The 25,475-nt window shown below is 30.9% G+C and overlaps 1 protein-coding gene across 1 annotated transcript in view; it reads left to right on the top strand.

Moving 5' to 3' along the window:
- Positions 1–25,475, top strand: part of LOC136797218 (homeobox protein HMX3-A-like) — a 443,108-nt gene that overhangs the window by 324,245 nt on the left and 93,388 nt on the right. The window lies entirely within an intron of this gene.

The following is a 25,475-nucleotide window of genomic DNA, read 5'->3' as shown; positions in this document are numbered from 1 at the left end:
GTTGTATTAAGGTAAGGTAAATTATAAATAATAATGATAAGTATTTTAAATTGTTTGTAGGATCATACATGTAATAAAAACTATTTTGTAGTAGATTGTCCCTGAAGATGGCCGGATTGGCCGAAACGTCGGACTTATAAGAGAAATAAAAGGTTTTGAGACTATAATGGATAAAATTTGAATTATTTATTTAAAAAATTACCAGTCTCAAGAAAATATTAAGATTATAAAAAAATTACTATAATTAGTTTATGACACGCACGTTTGTAGAGTTAGTAGTTTTTATAATATAAATAAATGAATATGAATAAATAAATTTTGTACATGAAAATTGTTCCGAACAATTATAATTTAATTTATTTTAATAAAATAATGAAAACTACTACTCCAGCTAAGATAGACGTCATAAACTACATTATAGCCCATTAAACTAGCTTTAATTTGAGTGCTGATAGACAACCACACATAAAATATTTTTTGAGATATAGATTTCTCAAAATAAATTTACTTACTACTGATCGTTATGAAATGTAACCTTTTAAAAAGCTATATCTCGGAAACTATTGAAGGTAAATAGCTCTGTTAGGACACATATTTTAGCAAATTTACTCTTCTTTAAATGTACATACAATGTTCTCTTAGGTTTTCTAGTATTGTTGGTAGTTTTAAGGACATATAGCTCTGAATGAAAAATTATTTTTTTTTTAACGTTTTGAAACAGCCGCCATTTTTTTATGCTCATCGTATCATCAAAATCATCAATTTTGATTAGTAATTATACATAGTTTTCATTATAGTAATAAAAAATTTGTTTGAAATAACTGAATTTTTTCTCCTCTTGGGCTCTTGTACTAAATGACTCAAAGGCGTAGGAGTAAATTGCCTAGGAGTCCTCATCAACTTGGCTCAATGTTTAATAGTTCTTATTTCTGTACTGTCCGTGGAAAGAGGTCTGGACATAAGGAGTAGACCTTGTGGGTTCCACTAAACCTTCGAATTCCTCTCGTATCCAATCCTTACAACCCAAAATCCTCAATGCTCCTTACTTTATCTCATATAAAATTATCCATAAAGATGTTCCATATGTAACCGATCTAGCCCTAACTAGATATCAATCGTTCCATTATAAACTCCCTAACCATCCAAGCCCACTAGTTTCTAACCTTGCTTCCTCTTCCATTCCTGACTATCTTCCGAGGCGCCTGAAAAGAAGACGGCCACTAGAAAAAAAGTCATTAGAGTGCTACCGATGGGTAGTTTATCTACACGGCTGTATCATCACTCCATTATAGACTAAAATCAAATTTACTTGATATATGTAAAGTTTTAAATTTAAATAAACATATTAAAAAAATATTTATTACTTATGTGCATTGATTCGTTCTATCTTCTTATCTAAACCCTTTTAACTAAGATTCTCGGACTCCCATACGATCCTCCTAGACCTGGCATAAATAACAATCGATAGATCGGCCGCCCTGAAAACATCGATTCCTGAAGAGCAATTACCGTAAAAGCAGTGCCAGACACTATTAAGGCTAAACACCTACTAAGAGCTCTGTCCCTCGCCTATTAAGGCTACAGTTCATGCCTCATGTTAATCCAGCCCTCTGTTATATAATTTTATTTAATAATATTTCACTTATTATTTTGTTCTTTTTTAGAAGTATAAAAAAAAATAATAATTACTGAAAAAATTAAATTAAAGTAAATGAAATATATAACTTCGGAAACCTAACCACAACCGAAAACTGAAGTCGAGGCAGCTTGCAGGACATCTTGTTATAATAGTACAAGAGCCAGGAAGAAAAAAAAGGCAGTTATCTCATCCCAATTTTTGATAAGTTTAATGAAAACTATGTATAATTACTAGTCAAAAAAAGTCTGCCAAGTATAGGTAGGGGGAATAAAAAATGGCGGCTGTTTCAAAACCTTTAAAAAAAACAATTTTTCATTCCGAGCTCTATATCTTAAAAACTACCAACAAAAATAGAAAATCTAACAGAACATTATTTAAAGATGAGTAAATTTGCTGAAATATTTGCCCTAAAAGAGCTATTCACGTCCAATAGTTCTCGACATATAGCTTTTTAAATAACAAAATTTTGTAAACATCTACTGAAAGGTTAGTAGTTAGTTAATTTATTTAGAGAATTCTATATCTCAGGAACTATGTGACGTACAGATGCCAATTAGCACTCAAATTAAAGCTAGTTTAATGGACTATATAGAAGTTTATGACCTTTACCTTCGTAGGAATAGCATTTTTCATGATATTTGCTAAAATAAATTGATTTATAGTTGTTCGGACAATAAGTTTGATTTATGAAAAACTTCATTTCAGAAACCATTGGACGTACAGATGTCTACCAGCACTCAAATTAAAGCTAGTTAAATTTACCACAAAATATTTAATTATCTAGTTGTTCGTATAAAATGTTGGAATTTTGAAAAAATATATCTCCAGACCACGTATGTCTGCCAACACTCAAAATAAAGGAAATTATACTTACTATAATTTTGTTAAATCCATAAATATATTTTTTATTTTTTTTTTACTTTTATGTTTGTTTTGTACTTTTATCATATATTAAGAATTATTATTTTATCTTAATTTTTTTTTTATTTATAACATTGTATATAGTTCGGGGTGTCTTTTGTATGAGACTATTCCCTAACCTATAGTCAATTGTTGAAAAACAAAATGTACCTCTTACATTGATCATGTTAAGCCCACTAGGGCGATCTGGTATTAAATAAATAAATGTTGCTTTATACTAAAACAAAAGAATTGTGAGTGGAAACGTTAACAATCAATCATAGTTTTTATTTGCCGCCAGCAAATGACTGAAGGAATTTGATTTAGAAAAATATCTACATAAAATATGTGATATTTTTTTTCTGACCTTTAAGATTGTGTGAAATTAGAAAGTAGAACCAATAAACTGCTTTGAAATAGAATATTCCTTTTACAAAATAAAATGTGTAATTTTATCTACTACTCTCGTTGCTTTAAAAGAAAAATTACAAACCTTAAGAGATTTTCCCAATTGATACCTGCTGGCCTTTTCGAATGATATAGCTCAGATATATGTATCAGTGAATAAATTCGATTTTTGTCGCAATGGTGACTTGATAAATATATAAATATACCGATAATGCCTTATTTGTGAACATCGATTTCCAGAGAGATCCAAAGCAGTGATGAAGTTGTCTCTGAATCAGATAGCTGTCATGTTCGAATCTCTCATTGCAGACTCACTTTTTACCAACTTTATAATACCTACCCTTCTATATCAATTCAATCGGAATTTGAATTAAGATGTCATCCATTACTCTGTGACATCATCGGGATGTTTCTTTACGTATAGCTGTCGTGTTTTAAGTTGAATACGAATTATATCTGGAGAACATTTCTTATACACTTGATAGCCTTACATGGATATACATATATTTAATAGATGTCAGTTCAATGACTGCCCAAGGCACCGTACTCTCTTATGATTGTCTGACTTCTGATATCTTTATATCTATCCGATAAAATTCCTTAATAATCCAATGGTTTATTTTAGAAAGAACACTGAATAATGCAAAAAAAAACTGTCTCAAACTCCAATTGGAATTAGCTATTACTATTACTTGCACCTAATTAATTCAAAAGTTGATTTATTATTAAATGATAAACAAAACTTTTTTTTTGGTAATTGAGAATAACAGTTTTTAATAAAAAAAAAATTAATTTTCAAGAACCAATTTATTTTTGTAGTGTTGGTTTATTATTTATTATTGTTGTTTATAAGGAAAAAGAAAATTAATCTCCCCTCAAAGTTTCACGCTTGCCAAACAATGGCAAGCATGCAAAAGCTCCACACGAGTCGAGTGTTGGTTTTAGTCCCAAATTAAAGGCCGCTTGTGCTGTATCCACAAGTTTGTTTTCTGTTGTTTTAGATATGCTAATAGATAAATGTTTGTACTCTCCGTGTTTTAATTAATCAAAGAATTTCCCCAATCTTTGGATTCAATAATAGCTTTTGTTGGGCCGCCCGTACCTCACATAGTACAAGAGCCGGGAGAAAAAAAAGGCAGTTATCTTACCCCAATTTTTCATTACTTCAATGAAAACTATGTATAATTAATAGTTAAAATTGATGAGTCTCCCAAGTATAGGTAGGGGAAATAAAAAATGGCGGCTGTTTGAAAACCTTAAAAAAACATTAATTTTTCATTCGGTGGTCTATATCTTAAAAACTACTAACAACACTAAAAAATCTAAGAGAACATCATTAGAAGAGTAAATTTGCTAAACTGTAAGCTGTAATTACTGATCTTGAACGTAAGTAGCTCTATCAACTACTTACGTTCAAGATCAGTAATTAGTGAATTTATTTTATTTATATCTAAAAAAACATTTACGTACAGATGTCTATTAGCACTCAAATTAAAGCTAGTTTAGTTAGCTATAGAGTAGTATATGATGTTTATTTTCGTACGAGTTGTAATTTTCATGATATTTGCTCAAATAAATTAATTTATTGTTGTTCTGACAAATTTTCATTTGCCAAATTTATATTTATATGTGAATATCATAAAAGTTACTATCCCTACGAAGATAAGTGTCAAAAACTACTTTATAGTAAGTTGAATTTCGTTTATTTTGAGTGCTGGCAGACATATGTGCGTCTTAAGGGTCTTGAGATATATTTTTTCGAAAATCGAACATTTTATACGAACAACTAGAAATTAACATTTTGTAAGTTTATTTTGTCAAAATATAAAATCTACTACTCCTACAAAGATAAACATTATTAACTATTTTATAGTAAATTTAGCTAGCTTTAATTTGAGTCCTAATAGACATTTGTACGTCAAATGATTTTTGAGATATAGATTTTTCAAAATAAATTAATTAACTACTAATCTTTCAGTAGATTTTTAAGAAATTTTGCTTATTAAAAACTTATATCTCCAGAACTATTAGACGTAAATAGCTCTTTTAGGGCTAATATTTCAGCAAATTTACTCTTCTTTAAATAATGTCCTCTTTTAGATTTTCTCGCATAGTTGGTAGTTTTTAAGATATAGAGCTCCAAATGAAAAGTGTTTTTTTAAGGTTTTGAAACAGCCGCCATTTTTTATTTGCCCTACTTATACTTGGCAGACTCATCAGTTTTGACTATTAATTATTCATAGTTTTCATTAAAGTAATAAAAAATTGGGGTGAGATAACTGCCTTTTTTTTTCTTCCTGGCTCTGCTACATTCAATTGAATATTGTAATTCGATTAGCCGGGATTTCGATTATCCGTTATCCCTTATATCCATTATTGCACCGGATAATAGGGGTTGAACTGTGTCTGTAAGTGAAATGTAGGAAAAACAATGTTACTTAATATTATTATTTGCTAAAAATTATTAATTAATTTATTTATAAATTTATCAATTTATAAATTAAATTTAGAATAAGGAAAAATCTTATGAATTATTTTTATTCATTTGCCTTTGAGATGAAGCCGGAGATGGGTTGAAGTGGTGCGTCATAGTTTACAAGAGAGTAAGAAGAGACCTAAACTGGAATTAAAGCGGCTAACGAGCTGAAAACCAAACAGGGTAATTCCAGGCCGTTCCGGAGAAGGCAATTCACCCCCGGTTAGTTATAAATGAATAGCGAGGGGGGGCGGGCGCGGTAAAAAATTAAAAGGGGTTGTTTCTCCTCCCCCCATCCCGACCCTCCCGATCCTCCCTCAACACCAATTAACCTCCTCGTTTATTATTAAACCTTAAAACTTGCGGACTTAAGCCTATCGGGACGGGTTCTAATAAGTCTTGATTGCCCTCAACTGCTATTACAGGATGCTAATGAATATTTTTATTGTTTTATTACCTTATTTGTTTTTATTACCCCTTGTAATACTTCAAGTGTTGTCTTGTAAAAATAATTAGTACTTTGGAAAGATATTATTACTTCAGCTTGCAAGCCTCATTATTTATAATATACATACCTACATTTATTATTTTTATTTTTTTATTATATTAGTTGATTTATGAAAATCTTTATTTCAGAAACTATTGGACGTACAGATATCTGCCAGCACTCAAATTAAAGCTAGTTAAATTTACTATAAAATAGTTAATAGTGTTTATTTTTGTAGGAGTAGTAGTTTTTATAATATTCATAGATGAATATAAATTTGGCAAATGAAAATTTGTCCGAACAACTATAAATCAATTTAATTTAGAAAATTTGATGTAAACTATTACTCCTAGGAAGATGAACAACATAAAATACTTTATAGTTCCTTAAACTAGCTTTAATTTGAGTGCTAATAGACATCTGTACATCAATTGGTTTTTGATATATAGATTTTTCTAAATAAATTCTCTAACTACTGATCTTTCAGCACGTCCCATACAACATTTTTATGAAATGTTGCTTTTTAAAGAGCTATATCTCGAATGCCATTTAACGTAAATAACTCTATTAGGGCTCATATTTTAGCAAATTTGCTCTTCTTTAATAATGACGTTCTCTTAGGTTTTCTTGTGTTCTTCCTACCTTTTTGAGATATAGAGCTCCGAATGAAAAATTAGTTTTTTTTTCAAATTTACTCTTCTTTAAATAATGTCCTCTTTTAGATTTTCTCGCATAGTTGGTAGTTTTTAAGATATAGAGCTTCGAATGAAAAATTAATGTTTTTTTAACGTTTTGAAACAGCCGCCATTTTTTATTCCCCTTACCTTTACTTGGCAGACTCATCAGTTTTGACTAGTACTTCTACATATTTTTCATTAAAGTAATCAAAAATTGGGGTGAGATAAATGCCTTTTTTTTCTTCCCGGCTCTTGTACTATTTGTAACTGCCCATCGAACCGCAGCCTTTGGTAAATCTTTCCTCATCCCTACGGAATTCTATTCCCTCTTTCATTCGTAGTTCTAATACCCTTCCAACCTTTAAATCCCGTATCTTCGACCACCTTCTGTCCACCCGATTCCGGAAGAATAACAGTTGAAAGTTTCAAACAAGATTTATATATTTCTGTACTTAATGTCTCAGATTTTCGTTTATTCTCATAAATATGTACAATAGCAGATTGTACCTTTCCATTTATTAGTTTTAGTTTAATTATATTTGTTTTTTTTTTCTATTACTTATTATCAGAAGTGTTTGTTATCTTATGTTTTATGATATGACATACGGTTTTATTTTATTTATACTATCCTTATTTTATATATTCTGTTAATTATTGTTGTTCATTTTTATCTTTTTAAATTCATTATTTTATTATATTTTATGACGTTTTATAATTTCATTTTTATTTTGTATTTCACTCTAAGCCTAATTTTGACGCCTGTGCATTATTCTAAAGGGATCAATCCCTGAATAAATAATGGTTATTATTATTATTATTACTTATTGTATCTGTTTTCGACGTTTATTTTTTTCTGTATCAGTATTAAAATATTACTTAGACTGTTATCAGAACTTAAGCGGTTCAAACAGTCGCAAGTTGTCTTGTCAGCGTAATTCAAATGTTAATTGCCCCATTAATTATATATATACAAGATATAAGAATTGGGGTTGGTACGATGACGACACCCCTGTAAAGGAGATATCCTCTTATCCCATTCCCCCCTAAGACGATTCCCAGTCGTAGCCTCGATACAGACACCCCACCCAGATATCGATTGCTGTCATAGCGCGCCAGTAATTCAGTAATTCACACTCCCGCCTTAAACGTTCCCGCCGGCGCGCTATTACCCCGCCAGAAAACATCGCTAATAGAGCTCCCGCGCTCCCATTATTAACTTTACCGCCTTTTTAGCCGCCCCCCTTCTCCCCCCCCCCGGCTTCTCCCGGTCGGCTTTTCCGGAACCGGTTTAATTAATTTTCCCTCTTTCTCTTTCCCGCACCCGCCGGTTCGTGAGCCCGCCCTCCCTTAATGACGGCTCAGTGGGGTAGCTTTATCTCTCTTATTGTTTGTATTCCTCGTCATGGTCTTGAATTAGACATCCCTCGGCTCTGGTGATTAAATAGACTTCGCGTTATAGTTCACGGTTGAATATTTTCCTCGTTGCTAATTTAAGGGGATTTATTATTTAAATAATAATACAGAGAAATAAATTAATGCACGAAAAAAATTTCTATATCTTTTCATTTTTAGGTAGATCCGGGAAGCAGTTATGAAAGCTATAAAAAATATTTATTAGTGATTACCGTTTGGTCCACTTCAGAGGGTTACAACAAGGCTAAACGAGAGCAAGTTACAAACATTGTAAAATATTAGATTAATTATTTTATTTATGCTTGTTTGAGAGTGGTTTAGTTTATTCTTAATTTAAAACAATTTTGATCCTTTTTTTTTCCTCTCAACTTTTATTCTTTAAAATTTCTCCAACGTTTCGGCCCTCAGGCCATTCTCAAGGATACAACCTTCAATATTGATGTTGTTTCTTTTTTAAATCTTATAATTGCAAGCTAATTGCCCTTGTCACGTATAACTTTTTTTTAAAAAATTATATCTTTTTTACATTACATTTACAACTTAAAAATGTAAACTTGTAAATGTAAGTGAAGGAAGGAAGGAAAGTGTTTTGTAAAAAAGGACGTTTCGTCGTTTCGCCCCACTTTGCAGGGCTTTATCAGGACTAAAAAGATAAAAAAAAAAACCGAGAATATTAAAATAATAAGATACAATAAGGCAATTTAAACTAGGATAAATATTATGTAAAAAAAAGTGATAAGAAATTACATATAAATAAAAGGAAGGAAGATGTAAAATAGTATTAATATAAAATAAAATTGAGTAAATAATGATAAGAATAACAAATAAGTAACAATGGTAAGAGTCAAAATTTTTGAAAAATACGTAAAATATACTATTAAAAAAGTGCAAGAGACGAACATAAAAAAAGTGATTAAATAAACGTCTTGAAAGAATTATTATAAATAAAAAATAATAATGATATTAAAATGGTAATAAAGGAGCAAAGAATTTCTTTTCATTTAATCTATTTTTTTTATCTTTTTTTTTACGTCTCCTACACTTTTTTAATTGTATATTTTACGTATTTTTCAAAAATTATTACTCTTACCATTGTTACTTAGTTTTTATTCTTATCATTGTTTATTCAATTTTATTTTATATTGATACTATTTTACGTCTTCTTTCCTTTTATTTATATGTAATTTCTTGTCACTTTTTTTTACATAATATTTATCCTAGCTTAATTGCCTTATTGTATCTTATCGTTTTAATATTCTCAGTTTTTTTTATCTTTTTAGCACTGATGAAGCCCTAGAAAGTGGGGCGAAACGTCGGAAAATAAATAGTTGTAAACTATTTTTGTTTCTCTTTTGACCGCAACCCTGACCATCTTCATATTCTAAGTTTTAATAGTGTTCAATTAATGTATATACATCCTCAAATATAGCAATAATGAAGCTTTGCCTCATCCGCTTGTAATAAATAATTATAAGTTTAATTGGATTATATCTCTATTTAAATATGTTCTTTAAAACTTAAACGGTAATTTATATCCTAAATTTAGAATCTACATTCCCCTACTTGAAGCCATCCAACCATTTATGTTGGGCGCACCCTTGCGGTGGGTTATTAAAGCCTGGACCCCCCATCGAAGGCTCAATGCAAATATCGATACAGGAGCATGAATCGATTAAGTTGATTAACAGCAAACAGACTCACGTGCGCCAAGCCTTTGAGCTACCGCAGGGATTTTCTGTCCGACTGCCTTCCACCGCGCTCCACTTTTTTTCATATAATCCGATATGGGCCGTTTTTTTTTTTATATCTCTGTATTCTACTGTACACCGTGCCGCAAACATTCTGACCATTAATGGACCCTTGTTCTCTCTTTTTTTTTTTTATTTTATTATTTTTTGTAAATCAATTTATTCATTGTGTGGTAGCTTGGAGGAGTTTCTTTGTTTTTTCACACATTGGGTGATATAGCACCCGCTTTATATTATTAATGTTTTACATTCCATACAATTTTTCATGGAATGCTAAGTTATTGTCTTGTTTATCTATTTCTTGTGATAAATAAATTTAGGGTGATAAATAAAAAATCTTCTCATCTACAGGATGGTGCATCCTCTTAATGTCCCCAATTACCTAATATAAGAGTACTTTCGTGCAGGTCTGTGACAAGAACGTCTTCCTTTCAGTTTCGCCTCTAAGAACCACTACCTGGTCTTTCGGGTAGAGGCTGTGTGAGAGTTGCTACTGCACGTGTGCCAAATGTAGCAAATGCGCCCATATGCTAACGTGAGAATGAGTCATTTCTATTGGCTGGCCAAGTTAGTGTGATTTTGTAGTAGATTCGTGTAGTATCGATATTAGGAGACAAATCAAATAGTACAAGAGGATCTGATTAATATTCAAATGTTGAAGAAAAAATAACGTACTCCCGATTGAATTGAAGTGAAGTGTACTGCTGTTCATTCATTTGATGTTTTAGTGACCAATTGATTAGCGAATAAAATTATGAAGTATTAATGAAAAAACTTCCTTAAAAAATTGTTTGCCTTTAAATAATTTGTCTTATTTATATTATTATTCATTATAAATTTACTGTACTATGTCTATACATTATACTAAATAATAAAAAATATCTGACTAGGTGTAATAGTACAAGAGCCGGGAAGAAAAAAAGCAGTTACTTCACCCCAATTTTTGATTACTTTAATGAAAACTATGTATAATTACTAATTGATGAGTCTGCCAAGTATAGGTAGAGGGAATAAAAAATGGCGGCTGTTTCAAAACCTTAAAAAAAAAATTAATTTTTCAGTCGGAGCTCTATATCTTAAACACTACCTACAATAATAGAAAATCTAAGAGAACATTATTTAAAGAAGAGTAAATTTTCTGAAATATGAGCCCTAAAAGAGCTATTTAAGTTCAATAGTTCTCGAGATATAGCCTTTTAAAAAGCAATATTTCTTAAAAATCTACAGAAAGATTAGTAGTTAGTTAATTTAGTTTGAGAAATCTATATCTCAGGAACTATGTGACGTACAGATGTCTATTAGCACTCAAATTAAAGCTAGTTTAATGGACTAGACAGAAGTTTATGTCCTTTACCTTCATAGGAATAGTAGTTTTCATGATATTTGCTAAAATAAATTGATTTATTTTTTCAATTTTATCAATTTATCAGTTTGATTTATGAAAAACTTCATTTCAGAAACCATTGGACGTACAGATGTCTGCCAGCGCTCAAATTAAAGCTAGTTAAATTTACTGCAAAATTTCCCAAGAGGAAAAACAAACGAAGTTATATCACCCCCATTTTTTATTACTTTAATGAAAACTATGTATAATGTCGTGTTGATAAAATTAGTAATTTAAACAGAGATGTAATATTAAATACTATAAACTAGTTAATGTGGTATATTATTATTTTATCATTATGTTATTTTATTTATCTATTTTTCATACAGATAGTTTGTTTATGTTCATCTTGTTTATTCTTTTGTTTGTATATGTTTTCAGAGAGTTGTTTTTTTTTATTTATATATTTTTTTTAAATTTATTTATTTATTATTAAATAAATCAAAAATTATAATTTCGGTTATAACAGAGCCATCTTTTCTTCAGCCAGAAGCAGTCCATCTTTTCTCTTTGTTTACTCATCAGTTATATCTACCATGCGTGAGTAGATTTACTGGGGTAGTTCCCAGGAACAGAGGAGAGAGAGGCATAGAAATGCGGAGGGAAGAAGGAAGCATGAAGTAAGTCCACCTGGCAATAATTAATATCCAGATCATCATCAACCACCTAAATTTTATATCTGCAATATCCATATCCCGGTCATTTAAAATTTATTAATCCATCTAATCATAAATGTTTCTTTCGGCCACTCCTTCACCACTTGTAATTTATATAATAGAATTTTATTACCATTTAATCATGTCTCATTTTTCAATTATACAGTCCACTCAAACCCAACCAGCCAACAAAAGTGAAGAGTGCCTGGCATTTCAGTTGAAGGCATACCTTATACAAACAGTATTATTATTTGTATAAATGATTGTAACAGTACCTTCATTTTTTTTTGTAATCTCATAAAAGTTTTGAAATTTTTTATACTCGGGCTGGTTTTTTCTTTTTTATAATATTCAGTTGCAAAAAATATAATATCAAAAGCCATTATTATAACGTGTTGAACTCTCTCTGCCTGCAAATACTGTAACACTTAGTTAATTCCCACTAATATATTCTAAATACAACGTTTAATTGATGCATCGATACAGAAGTATAAAGATAGTAATAATCGATTAGCCAAATCGAAAGCGGTATCAGAGCCTAACATGGAGAACTGGCCCTAAATCGGTTTAGCCCCCGCTGCTGAATTATATATGAGCCGTTCCCACTTCACGGCCTCCCCAATCAATTAGTGTTTGCTCTGTCTATGGTGTCGCCACTATGCTCTCTGTTCCGCTATACATGTTCGGTCCCATTAACGAAAATAATTTGGGGAATTTTAATTTTGAACGATTTTTACTAGATATTTTTTTACCAAACTCATGAATTTCAAAATATATTCTTATTTTTAAAACAATTCTCAGGCCACTGCTAGTGTATGGGGAGCGACATCTTTTCTAAATAAAGTATTAAGAATAGCTATGGATGCTCCTTGGTTTGTAAGAAACAGCCAAGTGCATCGGGAATCACAAATGGAGACAATAAAGGATTACATAAAAAAAAAGGTTCATAATTATGAGAGATAGTTGACCGTGGATGATAAATGAGGAGAAGATGGTTGGGGGTGCGGTCAATGAAACACAAATAAGTATGATTAACTTATTTTAATGTGCCGACGTTTCGGCTAGAGTTTCTAGCCTTCTTCAGGGCTAAAAACAAAACAAGATAACAACCACAGTAAGTATAGAAAAATAAAAAAATATAAAAAGAAAGTATAAACAGAATAATTTTACACATACAATGAATAATTTTACAAAATAGAATTAATAAAATGAAGTGATGAGAGAAGCGGGAAATAAAATGTATACATAGGTAATTAAAAAAGCGGGTACAATAACTTACTTAAGGAAATGGAACTTTTATTTTCCATTAGAAGTCAATTATCTATGTTGTTTAATCCATAAATGTCCATTGTTTATGTTATTAATTTTACTTATATCTTTTATTAAGATTTTTTTAAAAAATAAATTTGAATATGAACAATCGAAATTTACAACTGTACATTTATATACTCATATCCAGTAAATTTGATTTGTGTGAAGAGAAACTGCACATTGGTAGCACTCTAATGACGTTTTTACATTAACAGTCTCGTGGCCATCTTTTCAGACGCTTCGGAAGGTTGTCAGAAATGGATGAAGAAAGGTTAGAAACTAGTGGGTTTCGGTGATTTTATTTGTGACAAAGTAAGGAGATTTAGGATTTGATGCGAGAGGAATTCGAAGGTTTAGTAGAGCCCCAAAGCTCAACTCCATATGACCAAATTGACCTCATTACAGTCATGTGATTTAATTCACCAAATGACCATACCTGCCTGTAGTTTTACTTAACTCCACATAATTTATTTATTATATTACAATTTGAATAACAATGTGTGTCGTTAGTAATAGATATTTTTGGATAATTATTTTTATCATATTTTGTATCATCTTGTTTTAATCTCGTTATTATATTAAGTGACTAATTGTAAATTTTCAGCTTTATTATTTACTTCAAAACCCCTTCAGTTGTATTTATTATTATTTTTTAATAATTATTATTTAATTTTTCACTTTATTTTCATTTTAGTATTTGTTCATTAAATTAATAATTGTATCACTTGATATCGATTCATATCTAGCTTAAAAGTACAAGTACAAGTCGTAGCCTCCACAACGTCCTAATAGTCAAAACTGTAATATTTGCATTTAATTTATTTTATTACATTTTATCAAAAAACTTTGTATTCAATCCTTCGTTTCTTTCACAACTTATCTATTACGTGTTGAAATAGTACCTGGGATAGATTTGATGAAGATTCTTTTGATATTAACTAATGAATAAATACAGAAATTGCCGTTGTATGGATGGGGTATTCAAATCGTTCTCTCGTTTATATAATTCTCATTTCCAATGGGAAAGTGTTGATGCATTATTAACGCATCGCTATACCGTTCAAAATATGCAACAGATTCTTTGCAGGTTGTACCGATAAAATATACATTTTCGAAATGAGTTATCGTTCGCAGTTTAAATTCCTTTGGACAGCGGATCGCCTATCCGAACCAGATTAATATTTATTCCAGGTACTGTATAATTTAAACCTGTATCGGAATTCATTTAGAAATATAGCTAATTATGGGAAAATGTAATTTGTTCAAATGCCAAACAAAAAAAAAAGATTTAGAGATAGATTATAACCGAAAATTTTGACTTATCCTTAGTTATATATTTATTGTTTATAGTTGACCACGCTCAGCGGAGAAGGGGATGAGCTAAAGGAAAATAATAAAAAATAAATAAATATAATCGCAAAATGGAAAAAAAAGATAAAACAATAAAAAATTACTCCTTAGGTGCCACGTTATTTTTTCTTGGAAATAACGAAAGCCCCGAAGCATTATGCCCACAATATAGCTAAAATATACCACTGTATAAACAATTGTTGCATTATCACCACTGGCGAATACCTTTACATGTAGACAACAGAAAACCTAACGGTGTTACCTACCCACCTGTTGAATTATCGTAATATTCCGTGAACAACAACAAAAAAAAACCATATGTAAATTAACAAGTTGAAACCAGAGAAAGAACAGCAGAACTATATGTACAAAGGTTTAATAATAATAAGAAATCTATATACACAGAATGAAAAAGGAATTCTTATCAATTAATAAAACAATTAAAACTTATAGGTTTACTTAACCTTAACTTAATGCTTAACCTTAATAACTATATTTACATTATTATTCTCTTATCCAGGACATGCTGAAGAAACGTCACTGCACTATATCCCCACTTCTAGTGTTAATGACCGTTCATTAAAGTAAAACACCATAATTTTGAAAAACAAAACAGATATCTGACAACATTTCTCACATGGTGATATTCCAGTTCAAACAGTACAGACAGAGGGCCTTTAAACTATTACCACTTCACATTGAACAATCGTAACGTGTTCCAAAATCAAACTGTCACCTTCACAAAACCAAAACCCACTCGTCTAAAACATATCGCTCGTGTTTTGTTTTCACCATGACAACCGTAACACCTCTTGTCTACACAGATCTAGCCGGTGTTTTTATTTCACCATGACAACCGTAACACCTCTTGTCTACACAGATCTAGCCAGTGTTTTTATTTTACCATGGCAACCATAACAAGATTATTGCAAAATATTTATTTTTTGGATTAATACAAGTATAATGAAATGAAATGAAAAATCTTAATTCTTCTAATATTACTAGAGCACAAGATGGAAAAAAAGGCAGTTATTTCACCCCAATTTTGAATTACTTTAATAAAAACTGTTTATAATTACTAGTCGAAATTGATAAGTCTGCCAAGTATAGGTAGGGGGAATAAAAAATGGCTGTTACAAGACGTTTAAAAAAATAATTTTCCCTTCGGAGCTTTATTTCCAACTAAAACTATCTATAACAAAAAAAAAACTAATAGAATCTCATTTAGAGTAGAGTGAATTTAATAAAATATGAGCCCTAATAGAGCTAGTTACGTTCTTTGGTTTACACAAAATTTATTGTGTTAACTCCTATGAAGATAATTTTTTTTTTTAATCATTTATTAATTTTTATTTACAACTGTATAACATTTATACAAGTAAATTTGCTGTGGGTGAGATAGTGTCATGATACAAACATGTGGAGAATCTACCCATTGATAGAACTACAATAACATTTCTAGTGGAGAAGATCCCGAGGCCATATTCTTTTCAGACGCCTAGGAGGATTATTAGGTAATGAAGGAGAAGCCAGGTTAGAAACAAGTGGATTTGGGTGGTTGAGAAGTTTATCATGGAAGGAATTGTATTTGGTTCTGGCCAAATCGGCTACATATGGTACATTGAGATTTGGGACAAAGTAAGGAGCATTAAGGATTTTGGACTGTAAGGATTGGATTCGGGCGGAATTTGATGGTATAGTGGAGCCCCAAAGCTGTCCAGATAGGCCTTATAATAGTCATGTAGATCAGTCTTTTGTAATGGATTGGAAATTTAGACCGTTTGTCAAGTAAATGTTGTAATAGTCGAAATCGACGAACAGTTTCCTGTCTTTTCAGTCTTGTATGAGTATTCCATATCAGTCGTTTGTCGAGATGTAGTCCTAATTAACGGATCTGTTCGAAAGGAATAAGTGGGGTATTATTAAAGTATACTGTTGGGCAAGAGATCATTGGTTTACGACGAAGGGTAAATGTGATTTGGTGGGATTTATTCAAATTAATTTTATCGTTATTGTGGCAATAATGCCATCCCCACTCGTCCCGATACCAACCGTCACTTTGTTTTTGGACTGCCGTCAAAACAGGTATGCATTCTGTCTCATCATTTGATTTGTATTTTTTTTTTCTTTTTTCATCTCTTTATTTGTACTTTCTTTAATATTTCTTCTCTTATATATCTGTTACTATTACCCTTTTCATTTACTACTTACAACCTTTAATTTTTCTTATTATATCTTACTTTTCATTTTATAAACCTGTTATTTTACACTTATGTTTTTTTCTTTTTTTTCCTTTTTGTAACTATAATGTTAGTATCTTTTTTAGCCCTGCCGAAGCCCTGCAACGTGGAGCATAACGTTGGCTCAATAAAATAGTATAATTATCTACTATTTGAGTTTTTTTTTTACCGCACTCGGACCATATTCAATTAAAATTAATTTTAATCCTCCAATTTTGGCACCATTCTTCAAGGGTGGTGATGTATATACAATGTAAGGATCATTGTTCACTGACAATAGACATGTGTCATCGGCATATGTGGTGAAGATAGTGTTAGGATGGCTTGGGATGTCAGCTGTGAAAACTATATAAAGGATAGGACCAAAGATACTTCCCTGAGGTACACCAGCAGACTCACGGAATAGGGATGAATAGGTGCCGTTGTAATTTACTTGAAATAATCTGTCGGAGAGATAAGAACGGATAATGAGGAAGTATGTAGGGGGTAGGAATTTATGGATCTTGTATAGCAGTCCTGAGTGCCAGACTCGATCAAAAGCCTGTTCTACATCAAGAAAGACTCCCGAGCAGTACATTCCGCGCTCCAATGAAGACGAGACAACATACAACGAAAGAAAAATTTGTTGTGCATTTAATTAACTTTAATATGATCACTAATAGACGTCTGTATGTATTATAATTCCTGAGATATTTTTTCATTAGTCAAAATTTTAGCCCGAACAGTTAGAAATCAACCTTTTTTTGAGTTTATTTTGCTGAATATTATGAAAACTACTACGCATACGAAGATAAACGTCATAAACTACATTGTAGCACATTTAATTAGCTTTAATTTGAGCGCTAATAGACCTTTGCACGTTGAATGGTTTTTGGGAAGTAGATTTCTCAAAACAAATTCATTAACTACTGATTTCGGAATGCAATTTGTATTTTATATGTTAACGTGCGCGATCGAAAAACTCCTCCTCACTATATATTTAATATAAATTAAACTGAAAATAAACAAATATATTATTTTTAATGTTGTGTTTATTTTTATTTTTGCAGGTAATGAAATACACATTTCAAGAAGCTATTGTGTGAGTACCATTAATTTATTTTATTTTAATGCATTTTTATGTTATGTAATTGAAGTTTTGGTAACTTCTAATAAAATTTATTTTTCTATATATTGATACATAATTTAAACATATCAAAGCTATATGTTTCCTAATTTTTTTTATTTTTAATCTAGTAATCAAAATTGGAACACTTTTACCTTTAGCACAGAGTATACATTTAATGAGGTGTGTAATTGCTCTGAGTTAAGTAAGTGGCTCAAAGTAATAGGGAATTAGTTAATTGGCAATTATACGGTGACCTGAACAATTAATGCCTCGTTGCTATTAGCATTTGTCAAAACAGGGTTTACTCCCTCACTGTTATTAGTTTAACGAGACAAACGGCCATTCGAATTAATATCAAACGTGCCCTTTGTGAGAAATTTTTTTTTAAAGTTTTATAATATTTATCTAATTTATTTATAATTAAATCATTAATATTATATATTCTATAAGAACTATATTAGAATTATATTCTATATTCAACTGTTTTAATACAACCACTCACTATTAAAAAATATTTTTTGGAAATAGGAACCGTTTATTTATTTTTTTTTAAATCCTTACCAATACTAATATTTGTCAGGACCTTCTGTTGGATACTTCATTTTAACTTTGATTAATAATTAAGGTTAAAAGACTGAAATATTAGCAAGTATTTAATGAGTTGAACTTAAAAAAATCTGATTGATTGGAGAAGAAGCTCGGGGGTGCGGTCAGCAAAGAAACAACATAAATAAACAAAAAAATATGTATTTATGCCGACGTTTCGACCTGATTTTCAGGTCTTCATCATGGCTATAAAAATAAAAAGACAACAACCATCATTTAGAGAGAAAAAATATCAAGTCGAAACATAGGCATAAATAAATATTTTTTTGTTTATTTATGTTGTTCTTTTGCTGACCGCACCCCCCTACCATCTTATCCAATCAGTAATCTACGGTCAACTATATACACCTCATTAAAAAAAATCTTATAATTAAAATGAATGACCGGAAATGGTCGGTGGGATGGTCGAAAAGTACAAAAAAATATTTGCTAATAAATAATTTTTTATTTATTTTCTGAACAACCCCACGTCTTCTCCACTTAATAATTTACGGTCAACTATCTACACCTCATTTCCATCGAAAACTCGAATTTGAAATTTTCCACTGCCGCAATACATTCCACGTCTGCAATACTATATATTCCATATATAGGTAAATGAAAGTAAAACTCGTATTTCATTTTCACTCAAGATGCCTTGATGCATATCCTCAAACCGTCGACATGAGAGCGAACAGGAGCAATGCACCCCTTAAGCACACTCTGGAGCAGGCATCGCTTACCAGCGTGGGTTGGGTACCCACCTTTCCATTGTCTGTTAGTCAGCATGTTCCATAGCTCTATTAGCATAGCAATGGTCCTGACTATCTTTCATTAGGCTGTCTTCTGTTCGGCCCACGGGGGTCGCTAATCGTCGATTCATTCCTTTATTGTTAGTAATAATAAAATCGGTCTCTGGATACTGTATTCAAATAGACGCCCACTGGAGATGGATCTCCACTGTCGGCGCTTCCACTAGTCTTAATTGTTTAGGCATGTCTTAATCATTTTAATTTTTTTTCTCTCTCATCTGATTTTAAATACATCTGTTATACTACGTTTCCACTATTCATAGTACAAGAGCCCAAGAGGAGAAAAAAGGCAGTTATCTCATCCCAATTTTTGATTACTTTGTTGAAAACTTTGTATAATTAATAGTCAATAGTATTAGTTAATATTAGTTAGTCACCCATATAAAGAAAATAGTTTTTCCCAAGTTTTCAAGCATCTCAGTGGTTAAGACACAATCTTACCAAATTGATGTCTATTGGCGGTGCGAATCCGGCCTGGGGCGTCGACTTTTTTCATTGAGTGGTGGTTCCACGAAATTAAAAACTTTGACCCCCAACCATGGTTAGGTAATATATGACTCCAATTGGAGTCTTGGCCAAAAAAAAAAATCTTGTTTAAGATTGTATATTTTAAAATTTCTATTGATTTAGTATAAATACGTCGTTTCAAATCTTGTTAATTAACATTTAACAGTTTATTTTTGAATTAACAAATCACAAATATATAATTATAATGATTAGGTAATTAAATTACCAAGTTTCTGATTTATAATTCTAGAACAAAGATTAGAGTTACTATTTATGTTAATTTGTATCATATAAACAGCATTGCTGATATATACGTTTCCTTTGATTTCGGCTACATTTGTTTTTTTATAATAAAAAAAAAATGATAAAATGTAATAAATTCCCAAAGCATTATGACGAATATGTACTTTTTACCATCCATTTTAAAGGTTTAAAAATTAAAAACAGTTTAACGTAACGTGTGTCGCCCAAAAGAGATATTACAAGAGCCGGGAAGAAAAGAAGGCAGTTATCTCACCTCAATTTTTGATTACTTTAATGAAAGCTATGTATAATTACTATTCAAAATTGATGAGTCTGCCAAGTATAGGTAGGGGGAATAAAAAATGACGGCTGTTTAAAAACCTTAAAAAACATTAATTTTTATTTCGGAGCTCTATATCTTAAAAAGTAGGAACAACACAAGAAAACCTAAGAGAACATCATTTAAAGAAGAGTAAATTTGCTAAAATATGGGCCCTAATAGAGTTATTTACGTTAAATATTTTTCGAGATATAGCTTTTTAAAAAGCAACATTTCATAAAAATGTTGTATGGTACGTACTGAGAAATCAGTAGTTAGTGAATTTATTTTGAAAAATTTATATCTCAAAAACCATTTGACGTACAAATGTCTATTAGGACTCAAATTAAAGCTAGTTTAATGAGCTATAAAGTAGTTTATGATGTTTATCTTCGTAGGAGTAATAGTTTACATGAAATTTGATAAAATAAATTGATGTATAGTTCTTCGGACAAATTCTCATTTGCCAAATTCATACTCATATGTGAGTGTGAAAAATTCATTTCTGAAAAACCATTTGACGTACAAATGTCTATTAGCACTCAAATTAAAGCTAGTTTAATGAGCTATACAGAAGTTTCTAGCCTTGACCATCGTAGGAATAGTACTTTTCATGATATCTGCTAAAATAAATTGATTTATAGTTGTTCGGACAAATTTTCATTTTGTGACTTTATTTTGTCAAATATCATAAAAACTACTTCTCCTACAGAGATAAACATAATTAACTTTTTTGTAGTAAATTTAACTAGCTTTAATTTGAGTGCTGGCTGAAATCTGTTCGTCAAATGGTTTCCGAAATGAAGTTTTTCATAAATCAAACTTATTGTCCGAATAACTATAAATCAATTTATTTTAGCAAATATCATGAAAACTACTATTCCTACGATGGTCAAGGTTATAAACTTCTTTACAGTCCATTATACTAGCTTTAATTTGAGTGCTAATAGACATCTGTACGTCACATAGTTCCTGAGATATAGATTTCTCAAAATAAATTAACTAACTACTAATCTTTCTGTACATTTTTATGAAATGTTGCTTTTTAAAAGGCTATATCTCGAGAAATATGGACGTAAATAGCTCTATTAGGGCTAATATTTCAGCAAATTTACTCTACTTTAAATAACGTTCTTTTAGATTGGTAGTTTTTAAGATTTAGAGCTCCGAATGAAAAATTAATGCTTTTTTAAGGTTTTGAAACAGCCGCCATTTTTTATTCTCCATACCTATACTTGGCAGACTCATCAATTTTGAATATTAATTATAAATAGTTTTCATTAAAGTAATCAAAAATTGTGGTGAAATAACTGCCTTTTTTTCTTCCCGGCTCTAGTACTAACAGTTTCTCTACTCGCCTGCATTCCATTATAGACTTACATCTAATTTACTGGATGTATTATTACGTGCAGTTATAAATTTCAATAAATATATAAAAATTCAGAAAGTATTAGAGAATAACAAACAAATATTTTGGTAAATTGACTTCGCTTTAGATGCTGTTCTATTTCTCGTGTTGGTGGTAGTTAACCTTGTAGAACATCATCTAAAGTGGAATAACTATACTAAAATATGAACCCTATGATACAGTTCCCGAGATATAATGTTTTAGTAATTTTTAGTAGTAGTTTTTTTTTAAAGTAAAAATTTATTCAAGATGTACTAAAAATCAGTAGTTAATGAATTTATTGTTGTAAATCTTTATCTCACGAACCATTAGACGTAAAGATTCTGCCAGAACCTAAAGATAGTTTAATGTTCTAAAAAGTGGCGTATGATACTTATCTTCGTATGAGTTGTTGTTTTGATGATATCTGCATATGAATATAAATTTTTTTCCAAACCACTAGAACTCAAGTTATCTTTGCAAATATGAAAGATAATACTCTACATTAAACAATCTTTAAATTGAGAGCTAATAGACATAGTTCCTGGGATAAAGATTTGCCACAATAAATTCACTATATACATATATATATATATTTTATGAAATGTTACTTTTTAAAACATCGAGAACTATCGAACGTAAATAGCTCTATTAGAGCTCATATATTAGTAAATTTAGTCTGCTTTAATTTATGTTCTATTAAGTTTTCTAGGGTTGTAGGTAGTTTTAACAATATGAAGTTCCGAATGAAAAATTATTTGTTTAATTTTTTGAAACAGCCGCTATTTTTTATTATCCTATACTATACTTGGCAGATTTATCGATTTTGACTAGTAATTATACGTACTTTTTATTAAAGTAAACAGAAATTAGGGTTAAAGATAAATCTCATAACTTCTTTATAGTACATTAAACTAGCTTTAATTTGCATGCTAATAGACATCTGTACGTCACATAGTTCCTGAGATATAGATTTCTCAAAATAAATTAACTTTCTACTGATTTTTCAGTACATTTTGTATGAAATGTTACTATCTAAAAATTAATATCTCAGGAACTATTCAATGTAAAAAGCTCTATTAGGGCTCATATTTTAGCAAATTTAATTTACTTTAAATGATATTAGATTAGGTTTTTGGTGTTGATTGTAGTTTTTAAGATACAGAGCTCTGAATGAAAAATTATTTATAATGTTTTAAAACTGCCGCCATTTTTTATTCTCTCTTCCTATACTCTGCTGACCCATCAATTTTGACTAGTAATAATACGTAGTTTTTATTCTTTTTAATAATTTATTTATTGTTATTTACAACTGTATACAAATATATACAACAAGTAATTTGCTGTAGGTGACATAGTGACATGATACAAACATGTGGAGAATCTACCCATTGATAGATCTCCAATAACATTTCTAGACACGAAGATCTGGAGGCCAAATTCAGACGCCTAGGAGGATTATTAGGTAATGAAGGAGAAGCCAGGTTAGAAACAAGTGGATTTGGATGGTTGAGAAGTTTATTATGGAAGGAGCGGTATCTGGTTCTGGCCAAATCGGCAACATATGGAACATTGAGGTCCTGATGGATGACTTGATTTGTGACAAATTAAGGAGCATTAAGGATTTTACGAAGGATTTTTGAATGTTAGGATTGAATTCTGGAGGAATTTGATGGTTTAGTGGAGCCCCAAAGCTCAACTCCATGTCCAGATAGGTCTTATAATAGTCATATAGATCAGTCTTTTGTAATGGATTGGCAATTAAGACCGTTGGTCTAGTAAATGTTGTAATAGTCGGAATCGGCGAGTTTCTTGTCTTTTTAGTCTTGTATGAGGATTCCATGTCAGTCGTTAGTTTTTATTAAAGTAATCAGAAATTGGGGTGAAATAAATTACTTGTTTCTCCTCTTGGGCTTTTTTACTATAATAAACGGCCTAAATAATTAATTTTATTTTTAAATCAGTCCAACATTAGCTTTATATTACATAATACAATTTTTTTTGAAAATTAATATAAACCCTGATAAATATCTTTCGTCCGCATGCTTAGTACGATTTTATGTACTACAGAACCTTCACTGCGCAAGTCCCCAAATAGTTTACTATCAAGCCGTTCGGTACCTTCCCGGTATAAATTCCCTCATAAAAGGAACATGCTGAAACCATAGAAGGGAGTGTAAGCGGGACGAGACGGCAGTTTTAATATCCCTCTTGCTCAATTAGTGGACTGGGTTCGATTACCCCCTCTCCGACTGTCGGCAAAAACAATAGGACGCCACCCCCCACAGCCATCAGAATTGTAGATAGCGGCACCACTAGATCCAGGTCTGCTCCTGACGGCGGCCACTACATCATGTCCCCTCTGGCCCTTCCCGCCAATAATCCTCACTCCTCGCATCGCGGCAAAAAAAAAAAATAATCTGGCGGCAAAAAAATGTGTCAGTGAACCTCTGTCAACTCGTTTTTAAGGGATCCTATCTCGGATATTAGTCTCTGCCTCTGAATGGATTAAGAAAATTAATCTTGGGATGTTGTGTCGCTTAAAATCTAAATTTAATATAAATATTTTGGAGAAATAAAAATTATTTAAAAAAAGTAAATTTGAGGAATGCTTTGAAGTAAATAAATAATATTATAAATAATTCCGACTTTCTTTATAAATCCGACGTTTCGGCCAATCCGGCCATCCTCAGGGACATTTTAATACAATTTAAGATTCTGATAAAGTTTTAACAAGTGACTGTGATAAATGAATTTTAATTCTGGTTTTAATGTAAAACTTGACTAATTAGAAATTGTTGTTATGACCTGGGCAGCATATAGCCTGCATGAAGTTGAGTGTTTAAATAATTTTACTGGAAGATTATTGATTGACCGTGTGTATAGAGGAATGGTTAAAATTAATGGTCCGGGTGCGGTCAAAAAAACTCAAATAGTAAATAATTAAACTATTTTATTGAGCCAACGTTTCGCCCCAGGTTGCAGGGCCTCGTCAGGGCTGTTTTGACGGCAGTCAAAGACACGAGTCTGTCTCTGACTCTTTCTCTGTCTTTGACTGCCGTCAAAACAGCCCTGACGAGGCCCTGCAACGTGGGGCGAAACGTTGCCTCAACAAAATAGTTTAATTATTTACTATTCGAGTTTTTTTTACGGCACCCGGACCATATTCCATTCAACTTAAATAATTTTAGTTCCAAAATTTAATTAAGATGTCCCTGGGGATGGCCGGATTGGCCGAAACGTCGGACTTATAAGAAAAATCAAATGTGTTGAGACAAAAATGGTTAAAAATTGAATTATTTATTTAAACAAAATAATAATAATTCGTTTTTCAATATTTGAGTTCTTCCCATTATTAAACCTTATTGTTTTACGTGGACAATTGAAAATACGGCCTACTGTGTCTTTTACGAAAATTAAGACATTTTTTTAGGATCAAATTGGATTTAGTAATATAAATTTTATAAAAGGAAGATGGTTTGAATGGGTTCGAAACAACTCAAATAGTAAATAACGTTCAGGCTTACAGAATGAAGTATACAAGAGAGAACTTTAGAATTTACTATTTAAGTTATTTTTACCGCACCCTCCTAATTTATTTAAACATTTATAATTCAATCTGCGGCATATTAAAACTTTCAAAAATATTATAAACTAATTAATTGCGGTAGTTTGTTTTTTTTAGGCGAGATTAATTTATTATCATTAAGTTTTTTTTGTTTTTTTTGAAATTGATAGATTTATTTATTGATAGATATTACAATCTGCCACACAGTTGTGGGCAATAGGTAATATTGATAAATGATCTCATACATACTAAAATAA

The sequence above is a fragment of the Halyomorpha halys genome, unplaced genomic scaffold, assembly GCF_000696795.3.
Source record: "Halyomorpha halys isolate HHAL.00 unplaced genomic scaffold, Hhal_1.1 Scaffold16.1, whole genome shotgun sequence".
NCBI classification, from domain to species: domain Eukaryota; kingdom Metazoa; phylum Arthropoda; class Insecta; order Hemiptera; family Pentatomidae; genus Halyomorpha; species Halyomorpha halys.
This window is presented reverse-complemented; position numbering and strand designations above follow the sequence as displayed.